Source organism: Callorhinus ursinus, unplaced genomic scaffold (genome assembly GCF_003265705.2).
Source record: "Callorhinus ursinus isolate GAN/ISIS: 27379988/994484 unplaced genomic scaffold, GSC_fseal_2.0 scaffold4, whole genome shotgun sequence".
NCBI classification, from domain to species: domain Eukaryota; kingdom Metazoa; phylum Chordata; class Mammalia; order Carnivora; family Otariidae; genus Callorhinus; species Callorhinus ursinus.
The window spans coordinates 15335509-15354146 of NW_027397066.1; positions in this window are offsets into that span (position 1 = coordinate 15335509).

Consider the following 18638-nt stretch of genomic DNA (forward strand, 5'->3'; position numbering starts at 1 on the left):
ATATTTTAGGGAAAAGGAAAAAAAAACCCTAAAAACTAGGAGTATTGTGTCTTCCTATGATCCATGCACTTGAGCCCGATTGCTTACAGCATCTAACATGTTTTAAAAAGTCTCACTGACAGCTCATCATTGACATTGTCTCATGTTATAACTTCTATTCTTTAATCTTTTGAATGAAGTGCCCCTCCTTTTAGGCTGGGAAGATTTTAAATTTCGTATCCGTTTTAAATTTCCTATCTTTTCCCCTCTGATTATTCATTCAGAGCAAACAGAGATCTCACCAGGTTTGTGGTTTGCTCTTCAACCAGCACATGGATCTTCTTACGTTCACTTGGATGTTAATACAATTCATATCTCCTGCATTCAACGTAAGGACAATTACAACTCCAAATTTTGTTTCTGGATATAAGAGGAATTTAACCAGTGCAAGGATAGCTGGTGGTGGGTGTGTACTAATGAATCTTTGGCCCATTGGTTGCAAAAATAATAATTTCCGAGATCATAGGGGAGTTTTGTGACTTGGAAAGTAGTTTTCTGGCAATTGAATGGAGCAGATAGTAAAATTTTCAAGTGGGGGTAGGACTGGGGTCTTTCAGTCCAGGACTATCACTGAGATGTATAAATACCTTTTTCTTGAGTCTCAAGCCTTATTCTATTTCAGAACTTAGACTCTGAGCTGCGGACTGCTGGTTCCTCATTCATCCTTTGGTCTGTGCTCTCATTAGTAGGAATGTCTCCTAGAAACTAGAGTGTTGATTAATATTCTTAGATTCCAGCTCAATTGCTATTTTGAGCATTTTTAGTGTGACTTGTGCAACTAACTGGTAAATTGGGTTTTGAATGAAGTATTCTTGAGAGCTTATCTATTATGGTTATCAACATAGTACATGTCACTATTCATTGATCTCCTAATACTCATAAAGACAGGGGGACACTAACGAAATTCTTCTATAGTCAAAATAACTAGTTACCTTACCACAGAAAGTCTGAAGGAATTCTTCCTTGAAAAGGACATTTCTTCCTTCTTATAAGCTCTTCCTGAAGACATTCTTCCTCCTGAAATGGCTTCTAATCCTCTGAATTATTTTGTAGTGTCCTTTCATCAAGTTGGAATTAGCTTATTTGTTCTAACATATCTTTATACATATAGTTTGAATTAGAATCAGACTTTGAACCTGGATTTGAATCCTATTCAATGTGTGTAACTTTGGGCAAGTTTTTTCATTAACTGTACTTCTGTAAAATGGAAATAAGAATACACTTTAACACTGGGTGCCTGGGAGGCATCTGACTCTTGGTTTTGGCTCAGGTCATGATCTCAGGGTCATGAGATTGATGGAACCCTACATGCGGCTTCACGCTCAGCAGGGTTCTGCTTGAGATTCTCTCTCTCCCTCTGCCCATCCCCCCCAACTCACGCATGCCCACCCTCTATCTCTGCCTAAAATAAATAGAATTTTAAACAAAAAAGGATACACTTTAACAAATAATGTCATCTTAATTATTAGATAGTATGAGATATAGTAGATACATTACCTTGTACATAGTGAGTCCTAATAATCATCAGCTATGATTATGATTATCATCATTACCAGATTGTCTGTGGCTGTATTAATATTTTAACAGGCTAGCATTATTTTGAGACATGTAAATGAAGATTGTAGCAACTTGAAATATTAAGCAAGTAGGTTTATTTATATGAAGGGAGATTTCTTCATATGTACAGGTACTAAATGTTTAAAATGCATTTATCAAAAATGAAAGAAACTGATTTATAAATTGATCGATGAGTGAATACATACATATAAGCTACAAAAATGTTAACATGCTTATCATTGCATGCCCAAATTACATTGAGTTTCTTATTCTACATATCAGGATCTTCCAGCCTTTTCTCAGCTGTGCTTTTGGATTCAGATAAACATGATATATGTTGAGAAAGCAAGAGCATCATTGTTAGAAAACTCATTGTATTAAAAAGAAAGTATCTCAATTTTATAGCACTCATATCAGAACCTCTTCACCAGAGGCATGGACACATTTTTCAAACATCAGGCCTCGAGATGGAAACTCTGCAAAGTAATGGCCCTCTTTTAATTCTGTTCTTCATTCCCCTGCTAGGTAAGGATCTCTAGCCCGTTGACACTTGCCTGATTCCCTTCAAATGTCTTTCAAATTCTCCAGCTGTCATTCATCAATAGGTACCCCAAGTTAAGTGTTCCAAATCATAGAGATGGATAATCATATTCTTTTAGGAAATACCAGCCTGGGGATTCATAATACCTAAATTTATCTGACTCAGGCTCCCCACAAGTCACAAAATCTGAGCCTTCTTCTATGTTTTGAGTGTCCTACAGAGGCTCTTATGCTCTTAGAGCCCTCATAATTATTGAGTTAATTCATACCTTTCTCTTCTATTCCAGTTCTCTTCTTTAAGAGAGGTCATTGTCATGGACAAGACAGCCCATAGCTAAGGCACCATCGCTCCTACCAGAGCTGCTAATACCCAACATCAAAAATTTTGTGCCACTGTGAGTAGTGTCTTGCATCTCCAAGGTGTGGCCATGGATGTTGAAACAACATTCTCTTATTATAAACCTCTGTAAACAGTTTGACTTGGAGGTCAATCTGAACACCAGTAATTCTGCAGCTAAGAACACGTCTAATTCTGACCCACAATTTTTAGAACTTGTATAATTCTTGCCTTTCTCTGACTTAAGCATAAATTATTTCTGGGCAGCTTCCTAATCCCTCTTCTAAATAGTTTCCTAACTGCCCCCTTCTCTACCACCAATCCCGGCCAACTGGCATACCAGACATTTCTGATTATCAGGGGATATCTAGCTGACATTCATTATAGATGTTCCTAAAATTAAGCCCTGGTCATGTAAATTAGAAGTATCCAAAAGCCCAGCTATCAGTACAATCTTAAACTCCATCAGTGTAATTTGAGTTATAAAATGCACAGACATGAGTGGTGAGGTTATTTATTCATTCTGGTGCTGTGTACCAGAAAGAACATTGAAGTGAAAATCAAGAAATGGATTAGGGCTTATTGGTCCCTGAATTAGCTTTATAAGCCTGGGCAAGTCTCAAAATTCTTGGCTCGTTTGAAAAATTAGGGGGTCAAACTCAAAATCTCTAAGGTTTCTTCCAGGTTCCTTTCAAATCCAAATGAAAACACTTCAAGGAAATTTAGTTTGAGGATCAACAGAGAGAACATGCCTGACAACAGAATTTGGGTTCTTTCATTTAATACTGGAGCATCAGTTTGCACGATCTGTGTTAGCATAACCAGAGGAGGAAGCTCATCAGCCAGATGTTGTACGACACACTTTCAAATTTTTGTTTCAAAGCTTGTAGGAGGAAACAGGCTTTAACATTGCTTTCAAGTTATATTTATATCTATACAAGAGAAAATAGGTCTTCAAAAGAATACTAAAGTCTGAGGACTGTCACAATGCAATTTAGGAAAAGATGGCAAGCAAAATAGTTTAAGAATACAATATAGAGAGCCAAATTCAAAGAAAAAGACATTTATAAGTTTAGCAAGAACATTCGGCCACTATTTATTCAATGAATATAAATCTTTTGAAAAAACTCCCACTGAGATTCAAGTTACATAGAGAAAGAGAATATGTGAGTTATTCAGGGCAGTGTTACTAAGATAAGTGCAAATGGCACTACAAACGGCTATGTTCATAATAGTGTTATATAGGTTATATAATTATTTTTCCAGCATCTACTACTGGATTTGAAAGTAAAACTGCAATTACAATTTGAATTGAAGACTGAGAAGTTTTCCTACCTGGAAAAAAGATTAATCTCTCTTTAACTGACTCTTTGATCAGAACAAGGATTTATAAGAAGAAAATGCAATATGCCTTTGATAAGGAATTAGGAATGATGAATGAGGGAGTCATTAGCATTATGGGATTCTGGGAAAGTGTACGTTTCAAGATGAAGTAACCTTTATTGAAGCAAGATAATTGAAGAAGTGAACTTGTTGGTTAGATTTGAATTTATTTGCAAAGTACTTCTTAAACTTCATAGTAACAAAATCCCAGTTCTCACATTGTTACAATAGCAATTTAGAACAAGTTCTTCTCCCCTTTACTAGGTACTTGACAAAGGCTCAGGGTAGCCTGTAAAGCTCCATAAAAGCTGGGAGAATGTTTATATTTTCCATAAAGGTCTCAGCTCACTATGAATGCTAAGTGGATGCTAAATCCTCGTCATGAAAATGTCTCTCTAATGAGTACTAAAGAATTCCCAGAGTAAGATAATGTCTTTGTAACCAGTGTCAAAAATCAACCTTTCCTGCTTTTGCATCAAAATGGTTCTCAGAAGCTCTCTGGCCATAATCTTTTATCATCCACAGACCAGGTACTCGGTGAATGTTGATCAAATTAATTTGAGAGTTTTGTTCAAATAAGATGGTCCAACAAAGAGAGGTCTTAGTAGAACCCAGATTTCCAGCTCTATTACCACAATGAAAAGTTGTGTTTTTTTTTTTTTTTTTTTCTAAGCTATGACACAATAATAGTAAAATCCCAGCTTCAGTTTCATGGGCAATCATTATAATCAATCCCTGCACACAGTCCCAACTTTTTCCCCTTTTGTTTTTTTATTCTACTCAATTTGCAATGCTAGCCCTGGTTAAATTTGACCTTGCATCTTCACCCACACAGCTAAACGTTGTTGGAGACTAGAGGCTATTCTGGCTGGTCTCATTTTAAATTCACGATTACTGACGTCAGCTGGGCCCCTAATGCTACTCAGGGGTCAGAACAGATTTTCCTAATCTAATTAGTTTCTCTGCCTCCAAGAAAACTATGTCACACTTTCTCTTGTCTCCTCAACCATCCCACATATTGGCTCCCAATCTCACTTTCTGCTGATGACCTTGTGTCCTATTTCACTTAAAAAATAGAAACAGTCTCACCATTACAGCTACTCACATAAAAGTATCAGTTCAGCATACTCTGCCATCTCTTCTAACACTGCTGGTAAAATTTCCCCTCAAGGACATTGCTCTAGCAGTTCCCCCCTCAATCCTGCAACGTTTTTTTTCTCTCTCTACTGGATCATTCCTAACAGCATACAGACATGCTGTTACTTGTCCCATATTAAAAAAAATAAAAACAAGACAAAACAAAAATCTTTCTATTTCTCTCTCTCTTTTTTTAAAAAAAAATATTAATTTATTTGAGAGGCAGAGAGAGAGTACAAGCAGTGCAGGGAGGAGCAGAGGGAGAGGGAGAAACAGACTCCTCGCCTGACATGGGGCTCGAACCCAGGACCCTGGGATGATCTGAGACTAAGGCAGATGCCTAACTGACTGAGCCACTCAGGTGCCCCTCTACTTCTCTTAACCCTGCTCATCCAGCCACACTCCCTCTTTCTCTTTGCCCTATAACAGCAAACCTCCTTGAAAGAACTGTTTATGCTTGTATCTCTAACTCCTCTTCTCCATTTTCCTTTGAACCCAGTCCAAAGAGGTTTTTGCCCTACCACTCCACTGAAGCTACTTTGTGAAGATCACCATGACTTTCATATGTTAAGTCCAATGATCATTTAGTCCACCTCTGACTTGACCTGTCAACATCATTTGGGAGTCACCCCTCCTTCATCTTTATTCCTTTCCTTCCTTGTCCTGACAACAACACTTCTATCTCACTGGCCTATCTTCCTCAACCTTCTTTTCTGGTTTGTTGTTTTCTCTCCAATCACCTAAAGTAGGAGTTTCCCAGGGCATGATTCTTTGGCTTCTTCTCTTATTTATTTATGGTTCTTTCTCGGGGCGCCTGAGTGGCTCAGTTGGTTAAGCGTGCGACTCCTGATTTCTGCTCAGGTCAGGATCTCACGGTTATGGGATCAAGCCCCGCCTCTAGCTCTGTGCTCAGCGTGGTCTGCTTGTCCCTTTTCCTCTGATCCCCCTGCCCTGCTTGTGCTCTCTCTCTCTCAAGTAAATAAATAAAATCTTCAAGAGAAAAGTCTTCTCTGTATCGTTCCAATTTTAGTATATGTGCTGCCAAACTGAGCACTCAAATGTCTGTCTCTAGCATTGCATTCTCACCTAACTCCAGACTCAAACAGAGAACTGCACACTTGATATTTCTACATACATGTCTAATTGGCATCTCAAAACTAACATCCCCCACACCAAAGTCTTAATTTCTACCATTTCTGTTAGCTGCCAGACCTGCAGTTTCTTGAACAAAAATTTTGGAATCATTCTTGACTCCTCTATTTATCTTACACTCCCAAAATGTATTACCTCTGCCTTAAAAACATACCCAGGAGCTGACTCCTTTTCACTTTCATCTTTAACTCTCCTGGTCCACGTTCTCTACTCTCATGTAAGGATTATTTTACCAGACTCCTAACTAGTCCACCTAGTTTTACTTCTGTGCCATCTATTTTTAATACAACAAGAAGAATGACCCTCTTAAAATTTAAGTCAGATCATGACTCCAATAATAAACCTGCAATAAATACTGTTATGACTATCTATTACTGCGTAACAAACTACATTAAAATATAATGGTTTTAAACAACATTTTTAAAATTATCTCCTGTGAATCTGTGTGTTGACTGGTCTCAGCCAAGTGGCTCTGCCTGGGACCTTTTATTCAGGTGCTGACAGATAACAGAGAGTGACTGGGGCTGAAGTCATCTGAAAGCTTGTCTGGGCTTGATGTTCAAAATAACTCATCCACATGGCTGGCAGTAGATTCTGGCAGTTGACTGGGAGCTCAGCTAGCTGTCGATCACATTGGCTATCATGGTGTCTCCATTTGGGTTGGGCTTCTCAGAGTATGATGTCTTCCAAGAATGAGTATTCCAAATAACAGGAAGTAGAGGCTTCCAGTCTGTAAAGACCTGGGCTCAGAGACTGGCATAGACCCACTTCTGTTGTGTCCGATTAGTCAAAGCAGTTACAAACCCCACCCAGATTCAGAGGAAGGGACATGCACCCTACCTCTCCATGGAAGGCACAGCAAAGATTTTTATGACTATTCTTAATCTACCACAGCTTCCATTTCATTTACAGTATAAAGGTATATTCTTATAGTGGTCTTCAAATAACTAACTGCATAGTAAAAACTCTAGTTACTTCTCTGATCTCATCCTCTGCTAACTTCCCATTGTTCCACTATGCTTCAGTTACATTGACCTCCCAGCTATTCCTCAAAGTTTTAATGTTTGCAATTTTCTCTTTTCATATCTCTCAGGTATTTATATATCCATCGCTTGATCCTTTTTTAAATATCTGTTCATATGTAACCTTCTCAGTGAGGCCTTCCCTGACAACTCTCTCTATATATACATATTTTTGGTTTGTTGTCTGTCTTCCATCACTAGAAAGCAAGATCCAAAGGATAGAGGTTTTTTACTATTTTATTTATTGCTGCATCTGTTATGTCTAGAATAGTTCTTGGAACACTGAGGAAGCGCAATAATTTTTTTGAATGAGAGAACATATGCCATATTAATTAGTAGTTTTATTCCATTCAATTGCAGTAATTTAAGATTTAAGATTTTGCCTACTTGAGTTACCTTGACTTCATTAAAAAACTGTTCATGGAAGGGATGTGCATTCCCCAACTACTTGATCACACTCAGTGAACAGCTCGTGGTATATGTGGCATTAGGAGATTGACTTGTTCTGAACACATAAAGGTTGAACTATGGACAATGATAAAATGAGATCCTCATTAAAAAACAAACGTGGTGTTAGGAAATAATAAATTCACTCTCCAATACCACCTTGGAATTTGAAAAATCCAAATAATTAAAATTATTTTGTGTTTTATTTTAAGGTATACAACCTTATTTCCCAGGATTTATATGTACATAGATTTAAATCAGGTAAATTCAGCCTAAATGTTATAAGCTCAGAAGCCATCCACTGAAGACTTTCAGTTTCTCCTGACCTTCAGTCAATCCAGACTTTCTCTCTCCATCCAACAATATTACCTCTAGCAAACAAATCAGGGCCTCGATAGGTGAGCACTCGCTTTAAGCCTTCACTTATAAGGCCTTCCTAAGATTTCTCACAAGCTCACCTTGATTTAAAACTGCAAGATATATAAAGAAATTGTTGAATTGCCAAAACTGTCCTTTTCACCATGGACAAGAGTCATTATTAAAAATGGTAAATTCCACAGTTAATTCAAATTCTATGGTGGCTGTTGTTAATTATTTTTCAGAGCTATGCTGTCAATATACCATTGTTTAGAGCATGTTCATTAGTTAACTTACCAATAGTGCAGCCAGAAATATGGGACACAAAATGAAGTTGTCCAAAGCCACTTTTGCCTGAACAAAATTTGACCCTCAAGATTTCAAGACTACATGTCAAAGGGATTGAAAGGAAGTTTCTAGTAAAAATATGTTATTGAAGGGGCGCCTGGGTGGCTCAGTTGGCTAAGCGACTGCCTTCAGCTCAGGTAATGATCCCAGGGTCCTGGGATCGAGCCCTGCATTTGGCTCCCTGCTCGGTGGGAAGTCTGCTTCTCCCTCTCCCACTCCCCCTGCTTGTGTTCCTGCTATCGCTGTCTCTCTCTGTCAAATAAATAAATAAAGTCTTTAAAAAGAAAAAAAAATATGTTATTGAAGACAGAGTCACTGGGTTCTTAACAACAGGGACAGCTGAACCCAGGAAATGCATCCTACATTTTATCTGTAGATCAGCATAGAACAGCAGTCTCTGCTCCATCTATGAAAGGTTACACCAATGCAGAGGCAGAGTGCAAGTTCGGCAGGGAAAAGGGTGACCCTGCAAAGAATGTCATTCAAAACTGGTTTGAAGGACACCCAGAAACCATCTAGTGAGTCAATTCTCCTGGTATCAGGAGACGATTATTCACCTGGCAGCAAATTCCAGGAACTATTTCAAATTCAGTAGGTCAATATGCTTCAGGATCCTGCATTGATTACAATAATTACAATTTTGTTAACCTTTATCGAGGACTTACTCTGTGCCAGAGCAATCACTGAACACAGGTGTTATGTCATTGATCCTAAAACAATACCAAGACCTTTAATTTTTCCTTCTAATACATATTGATCTACCCATATAGGTCCATCTTCACAACAAGCACCAGCCAGCTTTGTTTTTCACCTAAGCATCCAGGTGGATCTCCCTGCTTCCATTCTTAATAGCTTAACCACTTCTCTATACAGGACACAGATTGATCTTTTTACATGGTCATGATCTATCACATGTGAACCGACCCCTGCCTACCAGATTAGCTTAATTTCATACCATTTTCCCCCGCAGTTCCTTTATATTCCACTTGCATGGAAGTCTTTTGGTAGTTCCTTGAATGTAACTTTCCTCTTCCTGATTTAAAGACACTTTCCTGTAGTTGGCATATTTTTCTACTTATTCTTACCCATGTTACCCGACACACTCTTATTTTTTCATTTCCCCAAGTCTCGGTCTCCCTGTTCAACACTTTCTTAAAGTATCTCTCTCTTTCATAGCACTTACTGTAACTGAGTGTAAAGAGTCCATTTTGCAGCTGTTTTGTACCCTTCCCCAATGCACTAAAATATGTTCCATGAGGGCAGGGGCCACATCTCTTTGTGAATTTCTTATATCCCTAGTAAATGAAGGGCCACATGGCTCGGACATGATTAGGTGTTTTTGTCTTCTCTTTAGAGAGAGAGGGAGAGAAAGGGGGGAGAAACAGAAGGAGAGGGAGAGAGAGAATCTTAAGCAGACTCCATACCCAGCACAGGCTCAATCTCACAACCCTGAGATCATGACCGGAGCCGAAATCAAGAGCCAGGGGCTTAACCTACTGAGCCACCCATGTCCTCCTAAATGTAAGTTTTTGAAAGAAATAATGGACTTTCATGCTTATAATATAAGGAGGAATTGACATTTTGAACGAGAAGCCTCACTTTCACAAAGAAGATATAACATACAAAAAATGGACACAAGAAAATATTTGGGAGGCACATCTCGCTAATATTATGGTCAATATGAGGTCATAGCAATGCCCTCAAAAGAAGGTGACCATGGAAACTGAAAGTCATTCCACATGTATATGCAAGTTATTGATGCTATTATCAATTCTCTTAAAAGGGATAACTGTTTCTTCTTCTCTAATTAAATATATACATATACATATATATATATTGACACATGAGACAAAGATTAATGATTGTCCACATTGACTTGAATTTTCTGAGGCTTTGGCTGTGTCACTTACTCACTTTTGTTTAATATGTTTTTCTTCCTCAGCTGAATGTGCTACTCTCTTCTCTTGTTCTTGGACTTGCTTCCCTAACATGTCATTCTCATTTTCTTCTCTAATGCAGTGGGGTTTCCGTGTTCTATCCATTGTCTTCTTTCTTTTCGTATTTTCTACTCATCCAATCAGATATTCTGCATTGACTGGAATTTAATCATTAAAAAGTTAGAACTAAAAAAAAAGTCATATTTTCTTCTTCAAGTCAGCACCTCAGATCCCACTCAAAGTACTTGTAAATGCTCATTAGGTTGCCCACTTGGAATAAAATGGAGATCTGTGTTCTCACTGAGTTATAAAAGAGGAAAAGAAAGACAGCAAGCCAATAAATACAAATATATTAATAAAAATTAAGCAGATTATTATTACAAAGAGAAATGCATAATATGTTTTGAGAAAGGAAAACCCAGGAGACCTAAGTTTAACTGGGGTCAAGGATAACCTTTCTGATAAAGAGTATTTTCAGCTGATTCCTGAGGGCAGGTATTCTTTAGGTATGCCAAAAACATGGAGAAGGGAGATCTGGCCCAAGGACAAGAAAGGGGATGTTGTCTGAGGGTGAATAGGAATCGTTGGGCTAGGAAGACAAACCCTCAAAGAACTTTGGTTACCAAAATCTCCAGTCATCACTTAATTAAACTGGTGCATCTGAGATGGAAGTAAGGGAGACAGGATGCCTTATGACTAAGAGAGAGGTATGACCCTCTAAGAGTTGTGAGATTTCTAAAGGAAATGTGGGGCTCTGAATATAGACGGATCTCATGCCCTGGAGGTGGCAGGACCTTTGGTAGAGATAATAAGTGGGTTCCTGGGTGGGCCAGGTACTAATTGCTACAGCTTTGGAAGATTTGGTGAAGTTTTCTGTAGTATAGCTTGACGCTGTAAGGTTGAGACTGCTGAAATAATTGTGCAGATATTTTCTGGGGAAGAATTCACTATTATAGTGATTCACAAACTACACTGTGAGCCATATCCAGCCCATTGTCTGTTTTTTCACATATAGTCTTAGTGAAAACAACCACACTCATCTGAATTATCTATAGCTGCCTTCATGCTGTAGTAGAAGAGTAGACTGCTGTATGGCCCACAAAGCTTAAAACACTATCCAGTTCTTTTCAGTAGTTTCTAAGCACTGCTCTCATCCATACTTTCTGTATCTTCTGTCTGGATTGTCCTTTATGCCATCTTTTTGACCTGTGGAACCCCTAATCGTCCTTTAAGACAGAGCCCAAGTGTCACCTACACCACAGAGTTGATCGCTTCAATTATTTCCTGCAATGCACTTATCATACAGTATTACAATTATTAGGTATTTCTGCCTCCTGAAATAATAGGATTTGAGTATTTTGAGGCCAGACTGTGTCTCATTCCCTTCTACATATCTTACAGTGTATCTAGTAAATAACCAGGCACAATAAATATTTGGCTGGGTAAGGTAAAGAATCAATGTTAAATAGTTCAGAGGTCCTTCACTTGAAAGATGTATTTCTCCTCCTTTGATATGTCAGAGTTGAATTGTAAATTAACATTATACTGCACCCATGGGTCTTTTGCAAAATGTTTTATAGTAGTTTATTTCAGAAAGCTTGAGAGTCAACTGACACTATTAACACAAATGACCAGGGAGATTTTCAAACAAAAGATTTGTTTTTGTTATTCTGCGAACTAAGTCATTTGGATACTCTTGCATTTCCATAAAATACTAACATATTCACTAATGTAATCCAACAGTCCTCCTCTAGACTTGCCATTAAAGTCCACTCCCATCTCAGCCACCATACATCAGAAACTTACTGGCCCTGAAGGTCATCAGAATTTAGCTCCAACAGAATACAGAGAAAGCAGATGTCCCTTTGTAGAGAATTACACAAATAAATTTGTCTGAACAACAAATTAACAGAAAGCATTATGATAACTCACAAATAGTGCTCAGCTGGAAGGTGGCTTTTATGATAACTATTTTTAGAAAAGGATTTTAACCATAAATGTTCATTAAATTTTCTATTGATTTCAAATAGCAAATTAGTTGGAATTGATATTCATTGATCAATGTGTGCCAACATCATCAAAATATACTTACCACATTTCTATATTTGGCTTAACATAATTTTTCTGCTTAGCATCAATGAGACACTAGGGATTTCTTTTTTTTTTTTTAAAGATTTTATTTATTCATTCATGAAAGACAGAGGGGGGGAGAGGGAGAGAGAGAGAGAGAAGCAGAGGGAGAAGCAGGCTCCCGTGGAGCAGGGAGCCCGATGCGGGACTCGATCCCAGAACCCTGGGATCATGACCTGAACCGAAGGCAGACGCTTAACCATCTGAGCCACCCAGGCGCCTGACACTAGGGATTTCTTATAATAATTGTAGAAAAGTAGTAAAAGAGATGGTCCCGTCAGATTTTCCAAAGAAAGGCTAAGTCTGTCTCCCTAGATGACAATAGAAACTCTCTCAACAGTGACCTTAAAGTGTTAGTTGAGAGCCAACAAAATGATCAGAAGTTCCTTTGAGGCGGTAAATTCTGAATAATGAAGCCAGTTATGTTTTCCTTGAAATGTTTATCATAAGTATTTGTGACAGAAAAAAGTAAAAATATTGGGGCGCCTGGGTGGCTCAGATGGTTAAGCATCTGCCTTCGGCTCAGTTCATGATCCCAGGGTCCTGGGATCGAGTCCCACATCGGGCTCCCTGCTCCACGGGAGCCTGCTTCTCCCTCTGCTTCTCTCTCCCTCTCTCTCTCCCTCTGTCTCCCATGAATAAATAAATAAAATATTTTAAAAAAAGAATAAAAAAAGTAAAAATATAGGGCAAAAGAGATAAGAAGCAAAATAGCCTGGGGAATGCATTTTTTTTTTTTGCAAAAGTTCATTAGCATGCATATAGTTTACACATCTTTAAAATGTGTGGTATTGTTTGTGTACCCATTTCTCCTCACTCCAGAGAAAGCTGGTTGGAAGGAGAGTCTTGGCCTCAATGCTGGTTCTTTTCCTTTTTTCTACTTTTTGTCTTCATATCACTAGACGTCCCTGTTAGCTAAGGGAGACTTTCAGATGCAGGTTTTGATACCCAGAGATTGATCACAGCACATTAAGACCTTGTTATTTTCATCATAATTTCTTTTTTCCCACTGTGGTTATTCTTGCTCTGTTTCTTCTGCCCTCTGTGCCTCTAAACTAAACTTCTTTACTGTGCTGCCCTCTGAAACTCCTCAGGATAACAGTTCTTCCTTGATTACCAACCTTAAAAAGAGGTTTTAGCCATAAATTACTCCACCCTCGGTGGAATAGTTTCAATGACCTCATTGATAACGTATCTCTGTACTGCTGACCACTCTGACTGCTTGGTTTGTGCCACCAAGTCTAACATTGTTGTGGTCTATCTTCCCTTCAACTACCACATCTATCCTTCTTGACTTTTTTTTTTTCAAAGATTTTATTTATTTATTTGAGAGAGAGAGGGAGAATGAGAGAGAGCACGAGAGGGAAGAGGGTCAGAGGGAGGAGCAGACTCCCCGCTGAGCAGGGACCCCGATGCGGGACTCGATCCCAGGACTCCAGGATCATGACCTGAGCCGAAGGCAGTCGCTTAACCAACTGAGCCACCCAGGCGCCCAATCCTTCTTGACTTTTAATATACAACATATTTTCTATATGCTCTGATGGGCATGATCGTTCTATGAGGTCGAGGTAATTAGCTCCATTTATCCGCTGCAGAAACCACGGCTTAGGGAAATTAAGTGACATGTCTAAGGTCATCAGCCAATAATTAGTTGCCAAACTTAGCATCCAAGCTCAGGTATAATTTGAAAACATCAATGAGCTACAACATCAGAAACTAGTTTCATATGAAAACCAGGGTTTCCAACTTTCTTTGAATTATCAGAAGTTCATAGTACCTCATGAACTTGGGATAGCCAGTTAACCAAACAGAGAACACTTGTGGTATGCTTGTATGGTGGCCAGGTCTATGACAGGTAGTGTGAGGTTACAGAGAATTTCCATAACACATAGAAACTTCCTTTGGGAAGCTTGGGATCTTATTGAGAATAAATAGTGGTGTAAGGAATATTTGCTAATCTTATAAAATAGTGTAATCAGTTGCTCAAATATTTGGAAGGAAAAAAAAACAAACAAACAAGTGGCCATCAACAATGAGTGGAAGAGGAAATGAATACTGGCCTGAGTATCAGTGAAAGCCGCAAGAATGAGGTAACTGAAGGGAGGCGTGTTAGTCTCGGTATTAGCGGGGGTTAGTCTGGCAGACTCGTCTGAGTTCCCTTGGAAGCAGACACTGAGACAAAGAGTTGACTTCAGCAAGCTTATAGAAAGGTGGGAAAGTGAAACAGGGAAAGGAAGAGAGTCAGGTAAAGTAAAAAAAAAAAAAAAATGATAGACCAATTTGTATATGGCCGAATAAGAAGTTCCTACTGTGGACAGCTGGGGCTTAATCCTAATGGGTATTATGGCAGACCATATAGAGCATACCTCACAGTTACCCTGACTGAAGGATAAGGAATTTGAGATATTTATTCACAAAATCCTCATCTGCTACTGGCTATGGGTTACCCCCTAAGAAGTATTAACTGTTTAGTACTGCTGGTTGCCTGAACACAGTTGGAATTGCTTCCTGAGCCAAAAAAAAAAAAAAAAAAAAAAAAAATGTTCTTGGGTAGAGAGTTCCAGATGTTAAAAATATTAGCCTCTAGGATGTGGAGAGGAGTGCTGTGAGGATGTGGGTGGGTCACAGATGGAGTCAGCAGTAAGAGGGCCAAAAGGCAAAGATGTTGGAAAAGAGAAGAGGAAAAGAAAAGAACTTTCATATGATAGATGCATAAGTATGCATATGGAGGTGAAGGTGTTTAAAATAACCACTCTTCTTTAATATCATTTTATAATATATAAAGCACTTTCACATATGAAATATTAAATAGAGTAGTTTATATAGGACTCTGGGAAAACTAATGAGGCTGAATCTCAAGAGGTACATAGAAGGGTGATGAGAAGTGAAAGGAAATGGATCTGTGTTGTAGATGCCCGGAAAAACAGGTCAAGACATTTGTCTTTCTCACAAGAGAGAAAAGGGAGGTACTGGTGGATTTGAATATGTGAGGACTGTGATAAACTTTGCATTTTAGAATCCTGTCTGACAACTGGACAGCCATTCATTTATTTGTTGCAGAAGTATTTGCTGATCATCCTTAAATATGCCAGATGCTGAAGAAGGATAAAAATAAATAAGATGCAAAAGATATATAACAGTAGGACTGTTTGGAAAGGTGCAAAAAAAAAAAAAGGCAAGTATGATGCAAATAAGGGGGTATTGATTGGTGGCAGGAGAAACTGGTGTTCTGAATGTAAATAGTAAGTGTTTTTGCAGTGATTCCAGTGTGAGTCCTGTGGCTTTCTCAATAAAGAAAGTATTGGTAGGTATTATGCTAAGTGAAATAAGTCAATCAGAGAAACAATTATCGTATGGTTTCACTTATATGTGGAACATAAGGAATAGTGCGGAGGACAATAGGGGTGGGGGAAACTGAATGGGAAGAAAACAGAGAGGGAGACAAACCATATGAGACTCGACTCTGGGAAACAAACTGAGGGCTGTGGAAAGGGAGGTGGGGGGGTGGGGTAACTGGGTGATGGGCATTAAAGAGGGCATGAGATATGATGAGCACTGAGTGATATATTCAACTAATGAATCATTGAACATTATATCAAAAACCAATGATGTATTATACCTTGGCTAATTGGATTTAAGTTAAAAAAGTATTGGTAAGAAGGAGAAGAAAGGAGGGAAGGTGCGACAGGCATTGCTAGTTGCTCATGCTAGCAGCCTTGCTAAGAGTCCCCGGTTGTTTGGGATTGCACTGTGGCCAGCCCAAAGATGAAAGTGCAATCAAAACAGTGCCAGTCCCCTTTCCCGATATGATATGTCCAGGGTCCCTTGAAGCTAGAGGAGGCTGTGTGAGCTAGTTATGACCAAGGAGATAATTGCAGAAATATAATAGGGGAGAGTGTAGTTTCCTATGATAAAAGTAAAGATGCTTTGCTCCTACCTTCTCATTCTTGTATTGAAAATAGCTCCGAAACCTGATTCCTAGAGCTTCACTTGCAGCCATGTGCAGAGACTTAGATGAAGAAAAAAAAGCAATGTGATCATAATAACTAAGCAAGAGGGTGAGGAGAACCTGGACTCTTACTGACATGACTGGGTTACTAAATGAGCCCCGTCATTATAGGCCACTGTTTTGTTATGAGTTCATGATTATTTAGGTTATTCTCCGTACTGTTAGTCAATATTTTGTCACATGCAATCATAATTTTTCCTGTCAAAATGAGTGAAACACTGTATAAGAACACTGCATAAAAAAATAACAATGGTGGGGTGCCTGAGTGCACAGTTGGTTAAGTCTCTGACACTTGGTTTCCACTCAGGTCATGATCTCAGCATCATGAGATCGAGTCACTGCTCCCCCACCCATGGCTCTGCACTCATCAGGAAGTCTGCTTAGGATTGTCTCTCTCCCTCTCCCTCTGCCCCCCCATAAATAAATAAAACCTTAAAAATTATAAATGGAAGGGGGCTTAGTTTGGGACATGTTTATTTGCGGATCTAAAAGTGAATATGGTATAAATGGCTCCAAAATTCCATGTGGATTATCTATCCTAAATTGGCCAATAGGGATTGATTCATGTCTCATTTTCAACACAAAAGGAGATTTCTAAGAATACGCATGACACGTTGCCCTTGACTCTTCTCTGGTCAATATTTTTTCCAAATTTACTTGGCTAATGGGAAAGAAATAATACATATTACATGTTCAGATGAATCAAGTATTAGATAATTAATAACTTGCAACAATTGAGAGTTTAAAAAGATTCTGGCTAGAAAAATAACCTAAAATTTGTCAGATAAAATTTAATATCAAAAAACATTTATAGCTTTTATACCTAGGTTTATATCATTCAAAAAATGCATCTAGAAGTTATGGCTCAACAGCAATTGTTGTGAAAATGACACATGTTATTTGGTTATTCTAAAATTCCACATAAATCAGCTGGATGATAGTTTTTCATTCATTCACTCATTTATTCTTCCAGGCCTCATACTAGCTAAGAGGCACGGACATATGAAAAAACGAGACAGTAAAGAGCTTAATATGTGCTGAGGGAGATCAATAAGTAATCAATAAGTAATTAATGATTATAATATGGTTGATGCTTTAATGATGCTATAATTTAAAGGTATATATGACACCTTCCTTCAATAGGTAAAATACACTCTGATAAACTTACTGGCAATAAGTAACATAAAAAAAATTTCCAATTCATGTAAATCGTGGTAGACTAATATCAGAACTCCTTCATTCATTTATCCCCCCAAAATTATTAAACACCTACTATGTGCTATGCATTGTTTTCCTTGGGGCATTTTAATATTTAGAAATCAAGAAAAAGAGAAGTAGCCAGTAAGTTAGGAGTGACATGCCCTCAAGAGAGAAGAGTGTTTCAGAGCTAATGAAAGAGCAATTCAGAATGGAAAGCTTTATCAACTATGTGTTATGTTGGTGTGAGAGATTATTTTAAAAAAGGAATGAGAATTGACCACTGTATGTGACAAGAGGGCAGTAATTGGAAACTTTGCTGATTCTGTAGACTGGTGGCAATTAAGAAATCAAAAAGAGAATTGGATGTAAAATAGGGAAGGAAGCCAGCACAGAAAAATGCTATTTGAAGTGTATGTAGAAAGTAAAACCTGAAGATATACCTAGAGAAGCAGCTGGTCTGGGGAAAGTTTTAAAGATAGATAATATTATAGTACATGTACATACTGATGGGAGTAGTATCAGAGAAGGTGATTTAATGAAGAAAGAGGGAGAAGGGATTATTGTAAGGATGACAAGGCCTGGAGTAAGTCAGAGGGCATGAAATGACAGTTCTTTATACATACAATGATAGTTCTTCAATTTTAACAGAAAATAATGCAGAACAGATGAGTTCTTCTGAACGTGGGTTTGTAGAAGTGGTGAGAGGATAAAGAAGTGCTATTCTCTAGGTGAAAAAAGAAGGAGTCCATCTTCTGAGCTGAGAAGATAGAGTGGAAGTGTTAAAAGTTTTAGGAGAGAGAAAAGATTTAAAATAGCATTGTATCGGTCAGGACGACCATGGGATGCTGAAGTAACAAAAAACTCCTGAGTTTCAGTGACTTAACACACAATGTATTTTCCATTTATGCAAAGTGACCAGCAGCACTTAGCAGAGAATCACCAGAGGATTAATATTGATTCATTACTCTAATAACACTGACATAATAAGAAGGGAATAGGTTCACCAGTGTACTGACTGTAAAATTTTCTGCCTGTGCTAATTA